Consider the following 17,025-nt stretch of genomic DNA (forward strand, 5'->3'; position numbering starts at 1 on the left):
GATTGAACCGTCGTCCTCCCGAATGCGAGTCCAGTGTGCTAACCACTGCGCCACCTCGCTCGGTGATTCCGCAGTCTCTCAGTTTCCAGGCACGCGCTTTTTGACTAGACCCGACTTTACATGTGCTAAGGCGGTTCAGACAAGTTTAATATGGCCTTTATCGTGTAGACTATAGTTGTTTTTATTCACGTGTTAGCTTTTCGAGGTATAGTGGAACCACTTGCAATCTCCTCCCTCCTTCCTCCTTTCATCTATTGTCCACATTAAACAATGTCCAGTCCAAGTAATTAATAAGCAAAGTCTTTTATAAAGCTTTGAGAGGAGCGAAGATTACAATGGACTTTCAAGTCATGTTGAGATGGCTCCAGTTCTTCTTGTCTAGGGGTCTGATTCCTGAAGATGAAAATCTAACATCCGGTCCTCACGGTTGGTTTGAACTAAATAAATTGGAAGACAGTTGTCGCAAAGTTTTTTACGTAAATATATTTTGCCTTGATTTCTCTCACATTTTAGTATATCATACAGTCTTTTGATTTTTCACATTAACAAAGCCGAAATTACATTGTTCGCATCTGTTATACAGAAATACGTCCGATCTCATCAGAGGCAAGGTTACGACTCTGGTATTCTGCGGAAATAACAATATTCCAAAGGGTTTACAATTTTTCTTAACAAATGAATTCGCACTGGTTTCCATTATTAATTTAGATTATTATTTCATAAATGAATCCAGAAATGAGCATAGTAAACAGTAAAGGGTTCCGTAAATAATAATAGAAATTGTGAGTGTGCAAATAATTCACAATTTCAAATGTTTCTATAAGAAATTAATTTTAACTGTACATTCAGGACTAGTACTTACCGATTATAACACCCAAAGTAAAATATTTTATAAAATAATTCCTTTTCATTAATTTTAGCTTGAAATATAACACACTGTGTATAAAATTGTATAAAAGTTTTCAGACACTAACAGAGATTATATCGACCTGTCCAGAATTCGAAAAATAGTAATGGAACGGACAACTACTGTTGAGGAAAAGTAATGCTAGAGGAGAATGTCCCGTTACCCAAACCGTGATGTGAAACGTTCCTTTTCAGTTCGCATCTCGGAGCTTGCGTTGCGTCGCATGCAGTCACACTCGCGGCTGCGGCCAGCCTCTACATCTACACCCTGCGAAGTGCATGGCAGAGGGTACTCCCAGTATACCGGTTATAGCGGCTTTTTCCCGTTCCGTTCGCGTACTGAGCGCGGGAAGAATGATTGTTTAAATGCCTCTGTACGTGCTGTAATTGTTCTAATCTTGTACTCACAATCGCTACGTGAGCGATACGTAGTGGACTGTCGTATATTCCTATAGGGCGGTTTTTGGAACTTTGCTAATATACTCTCTCGGAATAGTTTACGTCTATTTTCAGGAGTCTTCCAATTCAGTTCCTTTATTATCTCTGTGATACTCTCCCACGAATTAAACAAACTTGTGGCCGTTCGTGCTGCCCTTCTCTGTGTACATTCAATACCCACTGCCAATCCTATTGGTACATGTCCTACACACCCGGACAATATACGAGTGATTTGTAAGCAATCTCCTTTGTAGACTGACGGCATTTCCCTAGTGTTCTACCAATAAACCGAAGTCTGCCGCCAGCGTTACCCACGAATCAGCCTATGTGATCGTCCCACTTCATATCCCTACTAAATGTTACACCCAGATGTTTAGATACGGTCTCTTAGACTGACATGCGGCCGGGCCACACGCGCCTCGATATCCGCATCCATTGACGCATGTGGCCTGAGGATGACACGGCCGCTGGTCAGTACCGTTGGGCCTTCATGGCCTGTTTGGGCGGAGTTTAGTTTAGTTTTAGATATTCACATGAGTTTACCGATACTAACTGTGTCAGTAATATTATAATATTATATTCGTTCGATACTACGTTTTTTTGTGAAGTGCACAATTTTACCTTTTTGACATTTAAAGCAAGTTTCCAGTCTTTGCACCTTCTTGAAAGTTTATCAAGGTCTGACTGAATATTTGTGCAGCTTCGTTCAGACTGTACTGCGTAATAAATAACTGCATCATCTGTCAGATGTTACTATTGACATTGTCTGCAAGGTCATTAATTTCAACATGAACAGCAAGGTAGTTGGTAGAGCACTTGCCCGCGAAAGGCAAAGGTCCCGAGTTCGAGTCTCCGTCCGGCACACAGTTTTAATCTGTCAGGAAGTTTCATGAACAGCAAGGGTCCCAACACACTTCCCTGGGGCACGCCCAAAGTTACTTCTGCATCTGACGATGGCTCTCCATCCAAAATGACACGCTCCGTCCTCCGTTACCAAGAAATCCTCAAACCATTCTCAAACTTCATCTGATAGACCATGCGATCGTACTTTTGATAATAAAAATAATTGTAGTACCGATTCAAATGCTTATAAGAAATCGAGAAATAGAGCATCCTCTGACTGTGTTAGTCCATGACTTTCAGGATGCCACATGAGAAAAGTGCGAGGTAGGTTTCACATGAAGGGCTTATTTCAATAGTGGTACAAGTCCATTACCTCCACTTTTCTTGCCTATAATGCCTCTGAAATTAATGATCCAAACAAACAGAAAGAAAGGTTCATCTCTAGCAAGAAGCCATATGCTTGAATATTTCTGGTATCTCAACTGCAGATTTTTCAGCGCTCATTTAACTTTAGGACTCTGTATCTCACAATGAACAAAAATGGGCTTGTACCACTATTGAAATAAGCCCATCACATTATCTATGTTTTCGAAATCCGTGCTGCTTGGATTGGAAGAGGCTGTTCTGTTCCAGATACCTCATCATGTTTGAGCTTAGAATATGTTCTAAGATTCTGCAACTAATGGATATTAACGATAGGTGAGTGTGACCTGTGCTCCCTTCCAACTACCGGACACACTTTTTCGTCTGATGGATGTACAGTAGATTATAATTAAAAGACGGACACTGAGGTATAGAATCTGATAGGAAATCTATCGGGCCCAGGGGCTTTGTTGAATTTCAGCGATTTCAGCTGTTTCTCAACGCCGCTAACACTAATATCCATTTCACTCACATTTTCCATGGTGCGAGAGTTAAATTGAGGAAATACTCGTGGGTTTTCCTTTGAAGGAACATTTGAAAACAGAGTTAAGCATTCCTGCTTTTGCTGTGCTACTCTCAGTTTCAGTTCCTGTATCATAGTCCATGAGTTTTTTCTTGAAGCGGAACTTGGCGACCAGCCTAAAAGAGTGTGGGAAACCGCCTAAAAACCCACTTAGGCTGGCGGGTGCAGCAGCCCATGTTCTTGAACCCACCGCGCTCACTTCCTTACCTCGCAAGCTAGCGTGCTGCGCGTTTCGCTTTATGGGCACGCCACCCTACATTACATATAGTTTTATACTCCGCATTTACACGACATGGTGGACGTTACATCCTACCAGTATTATTTCCACTCGTGTATTGATTTCTTTTTTTAAATGAAGGAACAATGACTGTCTAAAAGCGCCTGCACGCGCCCTAATCTTTCTGAAGTTTTTTCCTTGGTTCCTTGCTACATAGTAATCATACAATGGTCTTCGAATATAAGTTCTGCAAATTTAGCCATCAGGGTATGATAAGAACTATGGCCGCCTTTAAGGCCGGGTTGGGACATTTATAATACTTCTCCACTTTCCTCTGTTCTTCTGCCATTCTTCTTCTATAACTGTTTTGTTCCAGTCCATATTCTGCCTCCTTAAACTCTTTCTTATTGAGTCAATCCATCTTGCCTCAGATCTCCCTGTTGCCCTTTTGTCCTTAAGCTTGGTCTCCACATTTCGTTTTGGTATTCTTCCATTCTCTTTACGTTTCCAAACCATTTTAACCTGTTCTTCCCAATTTCATTCATTCAGACTTTTTACACTAGTTTTGATCCTAACATCTTCATTTCTATCTCTTCTCGTTTCCCCTGCCACACTTTTGAAGAATTTCATTTCACTGGATTGGATTCTAATCTCCCCTTTTCTTGCCATTGCCGAGGTCTCCGTTGCATATATCAGTATGGGTGGGAAGTACGTCTTGTGCGGCACTTCCTTACACGTCAGTGGCACCTCCCTACCCCAGACTGAGCCCGTCACGCGCTGGTAAAATGCATTTCCCTTTTGTACACTTTCACTAACTTCTGCCCCCCTTCTTGCATTTTCCATTATCACAGTTCATAGACACTTAAAGTAATCCACATTTTCTATATCCTCCCCTGTAACGTAAATTTGTCCCTTACTTCTCTGATTCCTCTGGTTACCACCATAGTCTTGCTTTTCTTCACACTGCGTTTCATTCCATGCCTCTCGATTTTTTCATTTAAGATGTCTGTTTGCTCTTGTGCTTTCTTACTGTTGAACCCCACACCACAATATCATCGGCAAATAGCAATAACTTCATCTCATTGTCTCTACCACCTTCTTTTGCCTCTTTCGCTATTCATCCATCTCCATTATAAATAATAATAGTGACATCACATTTTTTGTCTCAATCCCATGACATTTCTAAATCAGTCAGTTCTTACAGCATGGACTTGGACAGAGCTGAAGCTTTTGTAACAAATTGCTTCAAGAAAAACTACTGTCACCTTCTAGAAAACGAAGTCCGTCAATAGCTTTGGTTCGTCACAGTCCAACGGTCCAGGACTACTGCATATTCACAATATGGCAACAGCATTTTACTGCAAGTGGGCCTTCTTTGAGTTGTGAATTGCTGAGCGTATATTTATTACATCTTATTACATCTATTTCACTGATATCAGTATTTATTTGCATGCTATATTTCACAGTGCGGTGATTACGTGCTGGTAATATCGTGATAAGAAGTGTATTATTGGTATTTGACGCGACAATTTCAGGCCATTAGGATACTACGTGATAAGTACTTTCTAGGTATAATAACAGTATAAAATTTGGTGCATGCGTGCCGCACTCAGCAGCTAAAACCACAAAGGCTTCGCTATCTGAAAGCGGCATCATTTAATATCGTGTGAGAACAACATTTCTCGTTTTGATTTTGAATATCTGAACACATGCCAACTGCAAAGTGCGCAACTTTCACGTAAAATTTTAAGTGACAGCGTGAACTGCTTAGTTAATTTAGAAACTCACTTTACGCGTTTAAATCCAGAAAATTCCGATTACAAAATTAATTTTTCATAACGAGCGTTTTCTATTATATGAAAAGTAATGCAACGAGAAGTTTGTGAAAAGAGCTGTTAATTTCGGAGGTTTCGGAAGAGGTGGGTTCTGTTTGGACAAGGGGAAATGGGACACCTCACAGTGTCTGACCACGAAGCTGTTTGCCACCGAGTAACAGTGTTGTTACTGCAACCTACACCCTTCTGAATCTGGTTAGTGTATTCATCTCTTAGTCTCCCTCTACGATTTTTACCCTCCCTCAAATACTAAATTGGTGATCCCTTGATGCCTCAGAACATGTCCTACCAACCGATCCCTTCTTCTAGTCAAGGTGTGCCACAAATTTCTCTTCTCCCTAATTCTATTCAATATCTCCTCATTAGTTATGTGATCTGCCCATCTAATCTTCAGCATTCTTCTGTAGCACCACATATCTAAAGCTTCTATTCTCTTCTTGTCCAAGCTATTTATCGTCCATGTTTCGCTTCCATACATGGCTACACTCCACACAAATACTTTCAGAAACGACTTCCTGATATTTAAGTTTATACTCGATGTTAACAAATTTCTCTTCTTCAGAAACGCTTTCCTTGCCATTTTATACCCTCTCTACTTCGACTATCATCAGTTATTTTGCTCCCTAAATAGCAAAACTCATTTACTACTTTAAATGTCCCACTTCCTAATCTAATTCCTTCAACATCACCCGATTTAATTCGACTACAGTAAATCTGCATGCCCTCGGGAAAAATTACGGCTGTAGTTTCCCCTTGCATTCAGCCGTTCGCACTGCCAGCAGAGGAAGGCCGTTTTGGTTAACATTACAAGGCCAGATCAGTCAATCATGCAGACTGTTGCCCCTGCAACTACTGAAAAGGCTGCTGCCCCTCTTCAGGAACCACACGTTTGTCTGGCCTCTCAACAGACACCCCTCCGCTGTGGTTGCACCTACGGTACGGCTATCTGTATCGCTGAGGCACGCAAGCCTCCCCACCAACGGCAAGGTCCTTGGTTCATGAGGGAAAGCGAGTAACACCATAAACTCCAAAACCATCAGCAGTATAATGGGGAGCAGGCTGTGATCCGATCACAGTGATGTTACCACTGGTGCTTCTTGATAGGTGGAAGCTCATTTTAGCGGTTATCTCCCCTCAAATCCTCGCCTCCATAAAGTATAATTTTTTACGTAGCGTTATTACACTTGAGACGCAACACTCCCACAACAAGCTTTAAAAAAAGGGTCAGGGTCTGCGAGAGAGGAAAGTTTAACAGTCGAGCATTTCAACGTCCATTAGCAATTCCAAGGTCCTAAGCTGCGGGGAATTCTCTTTAGTTCAAACTAAGGGAAGATTAGCTTCGTCTAAATAGCCCCGAGTTCTTTAGCAGGCAACAATAAAGACTCATTTGTCACAGTTGGTAATTTAGGTAAACACGTTGTGCAGATAAGTACCCGGAAACAGTTTCCCTTAAGCGAGTTAAGACTATGCTAGGCATGCAGCCGCGTACATTAGCTACAGTGCTGTTATGGAGGGCTCCTCCAACGTCCAAGAACAGCCGCGGAACGTGTATGCTTCTTACTGCTATATTAGGCCTCCAGAGAAGGTAACGGACGCATATCCAGGCTAAGCAAATTCACACACCGTCGCAAGAGTGGGAGACCCCGAAGGGCAGGTTCAGCCGCCTAATTGCGAAGGTTTTTCCTATCCTTTGTAACCTAGTGAAAACTCATCCCCACAAAAGTTATTTGTGTATGTACTGCAAGTTCACAATTAAAACAGTACTGTTATACGTACACATATTAAAAGGCGAAATCAGTTAGTAAATGATTTTGATTCTAATGTTATGGTGTGATACGAAATCTCAGCAATTACACACATCGAGAAAAAGTTTTGCATCACCCCGGTTTCCAGAAATCCTGAAGACAGATGTTGACTGCGGATATTGTATCACAGACACAGTCCCTTTGATTGTTCAGAGATGTCACTAAACCTGCCCAAAGATGTAAACAACCATGCATGAGCAGCGCCTTTTAGACGGAGGGGGGTCCGAAAGCCGATCATTTCCGATCATTCCACCAGGAAGGAGGTACTCTGGAACCGCAGGACCGCTACGGTCGCAGGTTCGAATCCTGCCTCGGGCATGGATGTTTGTGATGTCTTTAGGTTAGTTAGGTTTAACTAGTTCTAAGTTCTAGGGGACTAATGACCTCAGCAGTTGAGTTCCATAGTGCTCAGAGCCATCCATTTGAACCATTTTTTTTTTTTTTTTTGAAGGAGGTACACGGCTCTTGTTGTCTGTAGTTCAACCATGCCTGGGACGGTTAATACCGCGGCTCGATCGCGTCCGCATTGTATACTTTGTGCCAGAAAGGGCCCTCAATAAGGGAAGTGTCCAGGCGTCTCGGACTGAACCAAAGCGATGTTGTTCGGACGTGGAGGAGATACAGAGACAGGAACTGCCGATGACATTGCCTTCTGCAGTGGATGACCGCTACCTACGGATTATGGCTCGGAGGAACCCTAACAGCAACGCCACCATGTTGAATAATGCTTTTCGTGCAGCCACAGGACGTCGTGTTACGACTCAAACTGTGCATAATAGGCTGCATGATGCACAACTTCACTCCCGATGTCCATGGCGAGGTCCATCTTTGTAATCACGACAGCCGGCCGGGGTGACCGAGCAGTTCTAGGCGCTACAGTCTGGAACCGCGCGACCGCTACGGTCGCAGGTTCGAATCCTGCCTCGGGCATGGATGTGTGTGATGCCCTTAGGTTAGTTAGGTTTAAGTAGTTCTAAGTTCTAGGGGACTGACGACCTCAGATGTTAAGTCCCATAGTGCGCAGAGCCATTTGAACCATTTTTTGTTTTTAGTTTTTTGTTTTTGTTTTTGTGCTCCAGGATAACGTGTTGTTGTGCGGAGGGAGGGGGAGTAGCGGAGGTTAAGGAGAACATTTTACAAGGACACTGGGGGAACAGGTTACGACATCGCAAGCGAACGTCATCGCAGAGATGTGCAATTTTACCGCGTAGTCTGCCTACGCCGTGCCATTTTCAATCCCATGCGCACGACCTGTGATTCCCAGTGCGAAGGACACGCTGAAATATAGCTCGGCGAAGTTGCATCGCAGGAAAGGTGAATGGCTGACTTCGGTTTATTGGGAAAATTTTAGGTAAGTGTGGTTCATCCGTAAAGGAGACTGCATACAGGGCACTAGTACGACCGATTTTTGAGTACTGTTTGAGTTTTTGGGATCCACACTAGGTCGGATTCAAGGAGGGCATCGAAGCAGTTTAAAGGCGAGCTGCTAGATTTTTTACCGGTTGATTCGAACAACACAGAGACATTACGGAGATGCTTCGCGAAGTCAAATGTGAATCACTGGAGGAGACGTTCTTTTCGAGTAGCGCCATTGAGAAAATTTAGAGAATCGGGATTTGCGGCTGACTGTCGCCAACGTAAATTTCGCGTAAGGAACGTGAAGACACACTGATGAGTCAAAATATTATGGCCACCTACTTAAAAGCGTGTTGGCCCATTTCTGGAACGTAGTTCAGCGGTGACTCTGCGTGCCATGGCTTCGGCAAGTAACTGGTAGGTTTCCAGAGGTTTGTGGCCGCAGATGTCTGCGCACAGGTCACCCACTGTCCGTAATTTACGTGCGGTTAGTTTGTGAGCTCGGCGCTGGGGTTCGATAGCGTCCCAGTTGGGTTTCATCGGATTCACAGAAGCCGAATTTGGTAGCCGAGCCCATTAATGTGAGCTCACTGTCATGGTACTGAAACCACAGTAGCAGGATTCTGGCCTTGGGACACGAAAAGTTATGCTGCTGGAGGTGCCATCACTGTTTAGGAAAGCCGTGCGGAGTGGCAGAGGCGCCATGTCACGGACTGCGCGGCCCCTCCCGCCAGAGGTTCGAGTCCTCCCGCGAGCATAAGTTAGTTTACTTAGTGTGTGAGTCTAGGGACCGATGACCTTAGCAGTTTGCTCCATTAGGTTCAAATGGTTCAAATGGCTCTGAGCACTATGCGACTTAACTTCTGAGGACATCAGTCGCCTAGAACTTAGAACTAAGTAAACCTAACTAATCTTGTAAGTAGGCTGTTTAGGTTTTTTTTATTGGTAACGCCACCTCTGTATGAAAATCACTGGCTGTGCTGTGTGCAGTCTGTGGCTGCTTTGCATTATTGTAATACTCGCCATTGTAGTGTTAGGCAGCTGGCTGTGAACAGCGCGTAGCGTTGCGCAGTTGGAGGTGAGCCGCCAGCAGTGGTGGATGTGGGGAGAGAGATGGCGGAGTTTTGTAATTTGTCATGAACTGCTACATATATTATGACTATTAAGGTAAATACATTGTTTGTTCTCTATTAATATCTTTCATTTGCTAATTATCCCTATCAGTAGTTAGTGCCTTCCGTAGTTTGAATCTTTTATTTAGCTGGCAGTAGTGGCGCTCGCTGTATTGCAGTAGTTCGAGTAATGAAGATTTTTGTGAGGTAAGTGATTTCTGAAAGGTATAGTTTAATGTTAGTCAGGGCCCATTCTTTTGTAGGGATTATTGAAAGTCAGATTGCGTTGCGCTAAAAATATTGTGTGTCAGGTTAAGCACAGTCATTTGTAATTTTTCTAAGGGGACGTTTCGTTGAAAGGGGACGTTTCATATGGCGACCCTGCCAGGATTCCGCATTGGGCGGCTGTTTAGGTTTTTTTTATTGGTAACGCCACCTCTGTATGAAAATCACTGGCTGTGCTGTGTGCAGTCTGTGGCTGCTTTGCATTGTTGTAATACTCGCCATTGTAGTGTTAGGCAGCTGGCTGTGAACAGCGCGTAGCGTTGCGCAGTTGGAGGTGAGCCGCCAGCAGTGGTGGATGTGGGGAGAGAGATGGCGGAGTTTTGTAATTTGTCATGAACTGCTACATATATTATGACTATTAAGGTAAATACATTGTTTGTTCTCTATTAATATCTTTCATTTGCTAATTATCCCTATCAGTAGTTAGTGTCTGCCGTAGTTTGAATCTTTTATTTAGCTGGCAGTAGTGGCGCTCGCTGTATTGCAGTAGTTCGAGTAATGAAGATTTTTGTGAGGTAAGTGATTTCTGAAAGGTATAGTTTAATGTTAGTCAGGGCCCATTCTTTTGTAGGGATTATTGAAAGTCAGATTGCGTTGCGCTAAAAATATTGTGTGTCAGGTTAAGCACAGTCATTTGTAATTTTTCTAAGGGGACGTTTCGTTGAAAGGGGACGTTTCATATGGCGACCCTGCCAGGATTCCGCATTGGGTGGCTGTTTAGGTTTTTTTTATTGGTAACGCCACCTCTGTATGAAAATCACTGGCTGTGCTGTGTGCAGTCTGTGGCTGCTTTGCATTGTTGTAATACTCGCCATTGTAGTGTTAGGCAGCTGGCTGTGAACAGTGCGTAGCGTTGCGCAGTTGGTGGTGAGCCGCCAGCAGTGGTGGATGTGGGGAGAGAGATGGCGGAGTTTTGTAATTTGTCATGAACTGCTACATATATTATGACTATTAAGGTAAATACATTGTTTGTTCTCTATTAATATCTTTCATTTGCTAATTATCCCTATCAGTAGTTAGTGCCTTCCGTAGTTTGAATCTTTTATTTAGCTGGCAGTAGTGGCGCTCGCTGTATTGCAGTAGTTCGAGTAATGAAGATTTTTGTGAGGTAAGTGATTTCTGAAAGGTATAGTTTAATGTTAGTCAGGGCCCATTCTTTTGTAGGGATTATTGAAAGTCAGATTGCGTTGCGCTAAAAATATTGTGTGTCAGGTTAAGCACAGTAATTTGTAATTTTTCTAAGGGGACGTTTCGTTGAAAGGGGACGTTTCATATGGCGACCCTGCCAGGATTCCGCATTGGGTGGCTGTTTAGGTTTTTTTTATTGGTAACGCCACCTCTGTATGAAAATCACTGGCTGTGCTGTGTGCAGTCTGTGGCTGCTTTGCATTGTTGTAATACTCGCCATTGTAGTGTTAGGCAGCTGGCTGTGAACAGCGCGTAGTGTTGCGCAGTTGGAGGTGAGCCGCCAGCAGTGGTGGATGTGGGGAGAGAGATGGCGGAGTTTTGTAATTTGTCATGAACTGCTACATATATTATGACTATTAAGGTAAATACATTGTTTGTTCTCTATTAATATCTTTCATTTGCTAATTATCCCTATCAGTAGTTAGTGCCTTCCGTAGTTTGAATCTTTTATTTAGCTGGCAGTAGTGGCGCTCGCTGTATTGCAGTAGTTCGAGTAATGAAGATTTTTGTGAGGTAAGTGATTTCTGAAAGGTATAGTTTAATGTTAGTCAGGGCCCATTCTTTTGTAGGGATTATTGAAAGTCAGATTGCGTTGCGCTAAAAATATTGTGTGTCAGGTTAAGCACAGTCATTTGTAATTTTTCTAAGGGGACGTTTCGTTGAAAGGGGACGTTTCAACCTAAGGACATCACACACATCCATGCCTGAGGGAGGATTCGAACCTGCGACCGTAGTGGGGTCCATTAGACACATTTGAGCTGTTTTTTGTTTTGTTTAAGAAGACGTCACTCACAAGGGACTATAGGTGATCTCCAACGATCCACACGTAGTTCACAGTTGTCATGGTGTCTTCGAGTGCTACCTCAGGTCCCATGGAAGTCCACGTACAACAAGGAAACTCACAGTTGTACACGGTGTCCTCCGCCACGAACCAGCGGTGGCTTGAGGAGTAGGTATGTAGCTGTAGATGTAGATATGAATATAAATTTCACGGAAGACTGAACTGACCGTGAAGTAGCGACAGTGACTGACGGTGTGCACCGTTTAGAGACAGCTTTATCGGTCATTGCATAGTACAATAATCGCTGTGTTTTTCTATCGCATGCATAAGGAATAACTTCTTGATGTTAGCATTCAAACGCAACGTGCCGCGAGATGCCTCAGTACAGTAAACTGATTTTTTTATCAGTAAGCCACTCAGCTGCAATGATACTTAAGACGAAATGACTTAGACGATGTGTAAACTCTAGTAAATAGAAGGAAGAAAATCTCATTACTTGAAATCACAACTGGGATACATAAAAGAAACTTGTAACTATAGAAAATGTTTCGGAGTTATGAGAAATAAGAAAAAAATGCAGCTGCTATGCAGCTGAAAAGTTTTAACGAGGCAGTTAGAAGAAAAAAAAATGTGTCCAGCTTCTTGATAACTGTAGACAAAAGGCTTGCGAGCATCCCACGGGCAATGATACGATAAAGCTCGGGACACTGCGAAGAAGGTGGTTAAGAAGAAAGTGTTTAACATGAAGAGGATAACAGGTGTATCACAGGGTGCGAATGAAATGGCTCAGCTGGAAACGTACTCCAAAACTGAAGTACGCGCCATGGTACGATTCTTGTGGGCAAAAGTCTAGATTCGCCCTGAAATTCTGGTAGCATATGAAACAAGTGCAGTGCCGACTCCAGCCGGTACGAAATGATGGTGCTGAGCGGGAAAGAAGGTCGTCGACATCGCCCACAGACAACAGTGTACAGGCAGTCAGGAAACTAATTCGCAGCAGTCGCAGGTTTTCCAGCGATGAGAACGTTCAGACAGAGGTTCTCGAATGGCTCCGTGACCGAGGAGCGGATATCTACCGTCGAGGAATTGAAGGACTGTTGTTTGAAGACACTTGGTGACTACAGCGCAAGATAGTGCCACTCTTTTGTGTCACTTTGAAGTGTAATGTAGCATTCAATAAAAGTTGCTTGTCCTGCCATAATAATTTGTAACTCACTTTTTGATGTCCCCTCGTATGTACTTCTCCGGAAGTCACAGGAATTTTCGGTAAGTAATTTTAAGACAGGAGAGTCATGAGCTTCGGTGTGTTCTGATGTCTGTCCTCAGACAGGCAGCACGGCCGTCTGGCTGGGCGTATCTGGACCGAGACTGTGTGGAAGGTCGGTCGCTGGGGGCAGCTGAGAACGCCGTGGGGACAGACAGACACACAGAACGTGCGGGCAGCGCATTCTCGCTGGGCGACAACCAGCCTGCATCGTGGAGAGGGGATGGGAGGTGGGGGGGAGGTTCACGGCTGTTTTCGCACAGGTGATCATCTGCTCGCCTGCAATTACAGCAGTGCAATGTACTCTTATAGCTGTTCAGCTGTTCGTGTTAACTAGTTTCCAAAGTGTAACATCACTGAGTCAATACTGTGCCCGGTGGAAACATACAGACCTAAGAGATTGTTATATTCACTGTCACGACCATAATGAAGCTGATGTGCTGGGAGTATTAATGCAGATGCCAAAAACAGCCCCTCCGCTCCTATTCAAATTCATGCTCTTGCACCTTAAAGTCCGAAATACAGAACCAAAACAAAGAAAGTAATTGCTGGTCGCATACGTAAGAAGTAGTTCCGTAATAGTCCCATGAAATTTTCATCTAGAATCACCGATCAAAGATTCAAACCATGGAATGAACAATTTATTCTGTAATTCTGCAGGCAGATGTTTTCCATTCCTCATTTAAATACCATATTTCTGTTTTTCATGTATACATGCCCTTACATGAGTAGTTTTGTTTCATCTACGATTGTATTTATACATTTAATTTCATATGCAGCTTACCTGGACTTCAGTACTTCATGAGCTGTCAACATCAGTTTACCACAGTGGTGTAATATAATGCAGCAAATGTAGTGGGTACATGCCCTCGCTTGATTTCGTCGCACGCTTACGCGAAACATTCCTTTATTACAAATATATTTATTTTGTTACCCCTTTTTGAAAGCTAAATGTACTAATGTCACTAGTCTACACCAATCGTTGGACGGACAACAATTCAGACATCTCCTTACGCTGAAAGTAAACGGACGAGATGCTTGATTCTGCTGTCACAGTCCCCGTGAAAGACATTCGTCGCGCATTTTCGCAACTAATTCGATAGTGTTTGCATAGTGCTCGACGGATGCTTGGTCAAGTCAGTTAATCCTCGAGCTAATAGACATTGAAGATAGCATGCCGATCTTTTGCAGTATGCCTTCAGTAACTGCATTTTTTACCTTACTTTGTCCAGTTATCTCCGACCACCAGCTGTGGAACACATTTCAATAATTCATTCGTCTAGCGCTTTTGAGGTCCGCCAAGCAGACATATCCCATGGGGCCTTCTCACGGTAACAGATCTGGATGGAAGGTATTCTCAACTGCAAGCCACATTGTCTGCCAATCACGGTCCTCTTGTCTTCATTCTCGAATTAATGTTGCTGTGCTACTTAGGTCGCAGAATCGATCACACAGTTATACATTCTTCTTTCCTTTCTAGCCATCCATATCTTTCATCTCCGTAAAATATCTTCTTCGATATGCTCCACGCAATATGTGGCGTTAAGGCATCAGTTCCGTTTAGCGTCAAAGGAACCATTGCACTGCCGCGACAAAAGTCATTGGAGCGTCATATGCACATATTCATATGGCGGTAGTATCTTATACACAAGGTATAAAAGGGCAGTGGATTAGCACTCAGGTAATTCATGTGAAAAGGTTTCCCGCAGGATGGGAATTAATGCACTTTGAACGCGGAATGGAAGTTGGAGCTAGATGCATGGAACATTTCATTTCGGAAATCGTTAGGGAATTCAGTATTCCAAGAATACCAAATTTCATGCATTAATTCTCACCACAGACAACGCTGTGGCCAACGGCCCTCACTTAACGACCGAGAGCAGCAGCGTTTGCGTTGAGTTGTCAGTGTTAACAGACAAGTAACAATCCATGAAATAATCGCAGAAAGTAAAGTGGAAAGTAAGACGAACCTACCTGTTAGAAAAGTGTGAGGAAATTTGGCGTTAATGTGCTGTGGCACAAGATGACCGTCCCAAGAGACTATGCTAACACAACGAAATCGCCTGCAGCACCTCTCCTGGGCTCGTAACCACAATGGTTGACCGCTAGACGAGTGGAAAACTGTGGGCCGGTCAGATGAGTCCCGACTTCAATCTGTAAGAGCTGACGGTAGGCTTCAAGTGTGGCCCAGACCCCATGAAGCCATGGCTCCAAGTTGTCAGCGAGGCACTGTGCAAGCTGATGGTGACTCCATAATGCTGCGGGCTGTGTTTATATGGAATGGACTGTGTCCTCAGATCCAACAGAACCGAACATTTACTAGAAATGGTAATACTCGGCTATTCAGAGACCATTTGCAGCCAGTCATGAACTCCATGTTCCCAAACGACGATGGAATTTTTACGGATGACAATTCACCACGTCACTGGGCCAAAATCGTCCGCAATTCGTTTGAAGGACATTCTGGACAATTCGAGCGAATGATTTGGCCACCCAAATCGCCCAACATGAATCTCATCGATCATTTATGGGAGACAATCGAGAGATCAGCTTGTGCACAAAATCCAGCGCCGGCAACACTGTCGCAATAATGGACGGCTGTAGAGGCAGCATGGTTCAGTGTTTCTGCAGGGGACTTGCAACGACTTGTTGAGTACCTGCCACTTTAAGTAACCGCAGTACGCCAGGAAAAAGGCGGTAGACACGATATTAGGAGGTATGTAATGACTTTTGTCATCTCACTGTTTTTTTTTCTGGACACGTAACATGATGTCGCAGGGAACTCGTACTGAAGTCCATCCTGAAATCTATCAGTAACCTATTGTTGTATCTTCTGCTATTATTGAACCCTCCGTAGCGTAGCGGTACCGCCTAACATGATGTCGCAGGGAACTCGTACTGAAGTCCATCCTGAAATCTATCAGTAACCTATTGTTTAATCTTCTGCTATTATTGAACCCTCCGTAGCGTAGCGGTACCGCCTACCACGCAGGGGGGCCGGGTTCGATTCCCGGCAGGGGACTGTGGGTGTTGTGTGTCTATCTTTTTTATCGACTCCCAAGTCGCCGAAGTGGCGTCAACTAAAAAGGACTTGCAATATGGCGGCCGAACTACCCCGAATTCCCGGCCAACAATGCCATTCGATCATTTCATTTTTTCATCGAACTAGGTGATCAGATAGCTTAAATTCTCAACACTATCCAGTCTCGAGTCCTCGGCTTGTAGAAGCTTTGCCTGAAAAACTCCATCATTTTCGTCCTGATTCTCAGGCCGACTTTGTGGATTAGGTGCCTTACATTGCCAAATTAGTTTATAGATTAGTAGTCTGGGAAAGGTATTCCATATCGAGTCCCTCTATGAGCCGGAGGTCGGTTCCTGGACACGCAGACCCCTGGAGACGGGTAAACCCGCAGTGTGGGTGGGTGGGGGGACCGGGGGGGGGGGGGGGGAGGGGCTGAAGGTCATCACCGACAGCGGGAGCAGCCGGAAGGCCGGCCGGCGCTCCGTGGGGCGCTGATGGGAAAATTGCCGCGCCTAACGGGAAGATTGCGCGGCTTCCGTCGACGTCGACGGTCGCACCCGCCCAGCAGCAACTAGTCGCCGGATCCACCTGGAGAGGGCGCGGTCGGCGCGTCCGTCTGAAGCAAAGCGACTCTCGCTGTCGATGCAGCTGCTGCCAATGTCTTTGCGGACTATACACTAGTGGCCATTAAAATTGCTACACCAAGAAGAAATATAGATGATAAACGGGTATTCATTGGACAACTATATTATACTAGAACTGACATGTGATTACATTCTCACGCAATTTGGGTGCATAGATCCGGAGAAATCAGTGCCCAGAACAACCACCTCTGACCGTAATAACGGCCTTGATACGCCTGGGCATTGACTCAAACAGAGCTTGGATGGCGTGTACAGGTACAGCTGCCCATGCAGCTTCAACACGATACTACAGTTCATCAAGAGTAGTCACTGGCGTATTGTGACGAGCCAGTTGCTCGGCCACCATTGACCAGACGTTTTCAATTGGTGAGAGATCTGGAGAA

This window comes from Schistocerca piceifrons, chromosome 4 (assembly GCF_021461385.2).
Source record: "Schistocerca piceifrons isolate TAMUIC-IGC-003096 chromosome 4, iqSchPice1.1, whole genome shotgun sequence".
Classification (NCBI taxonomy): domain Eukaryota; kingdom Metazoa; phylum Arthropoda; class Insecta; order Orthoptera; family Acrididae; genus Schistocerca; species Schistocerca piceifrons.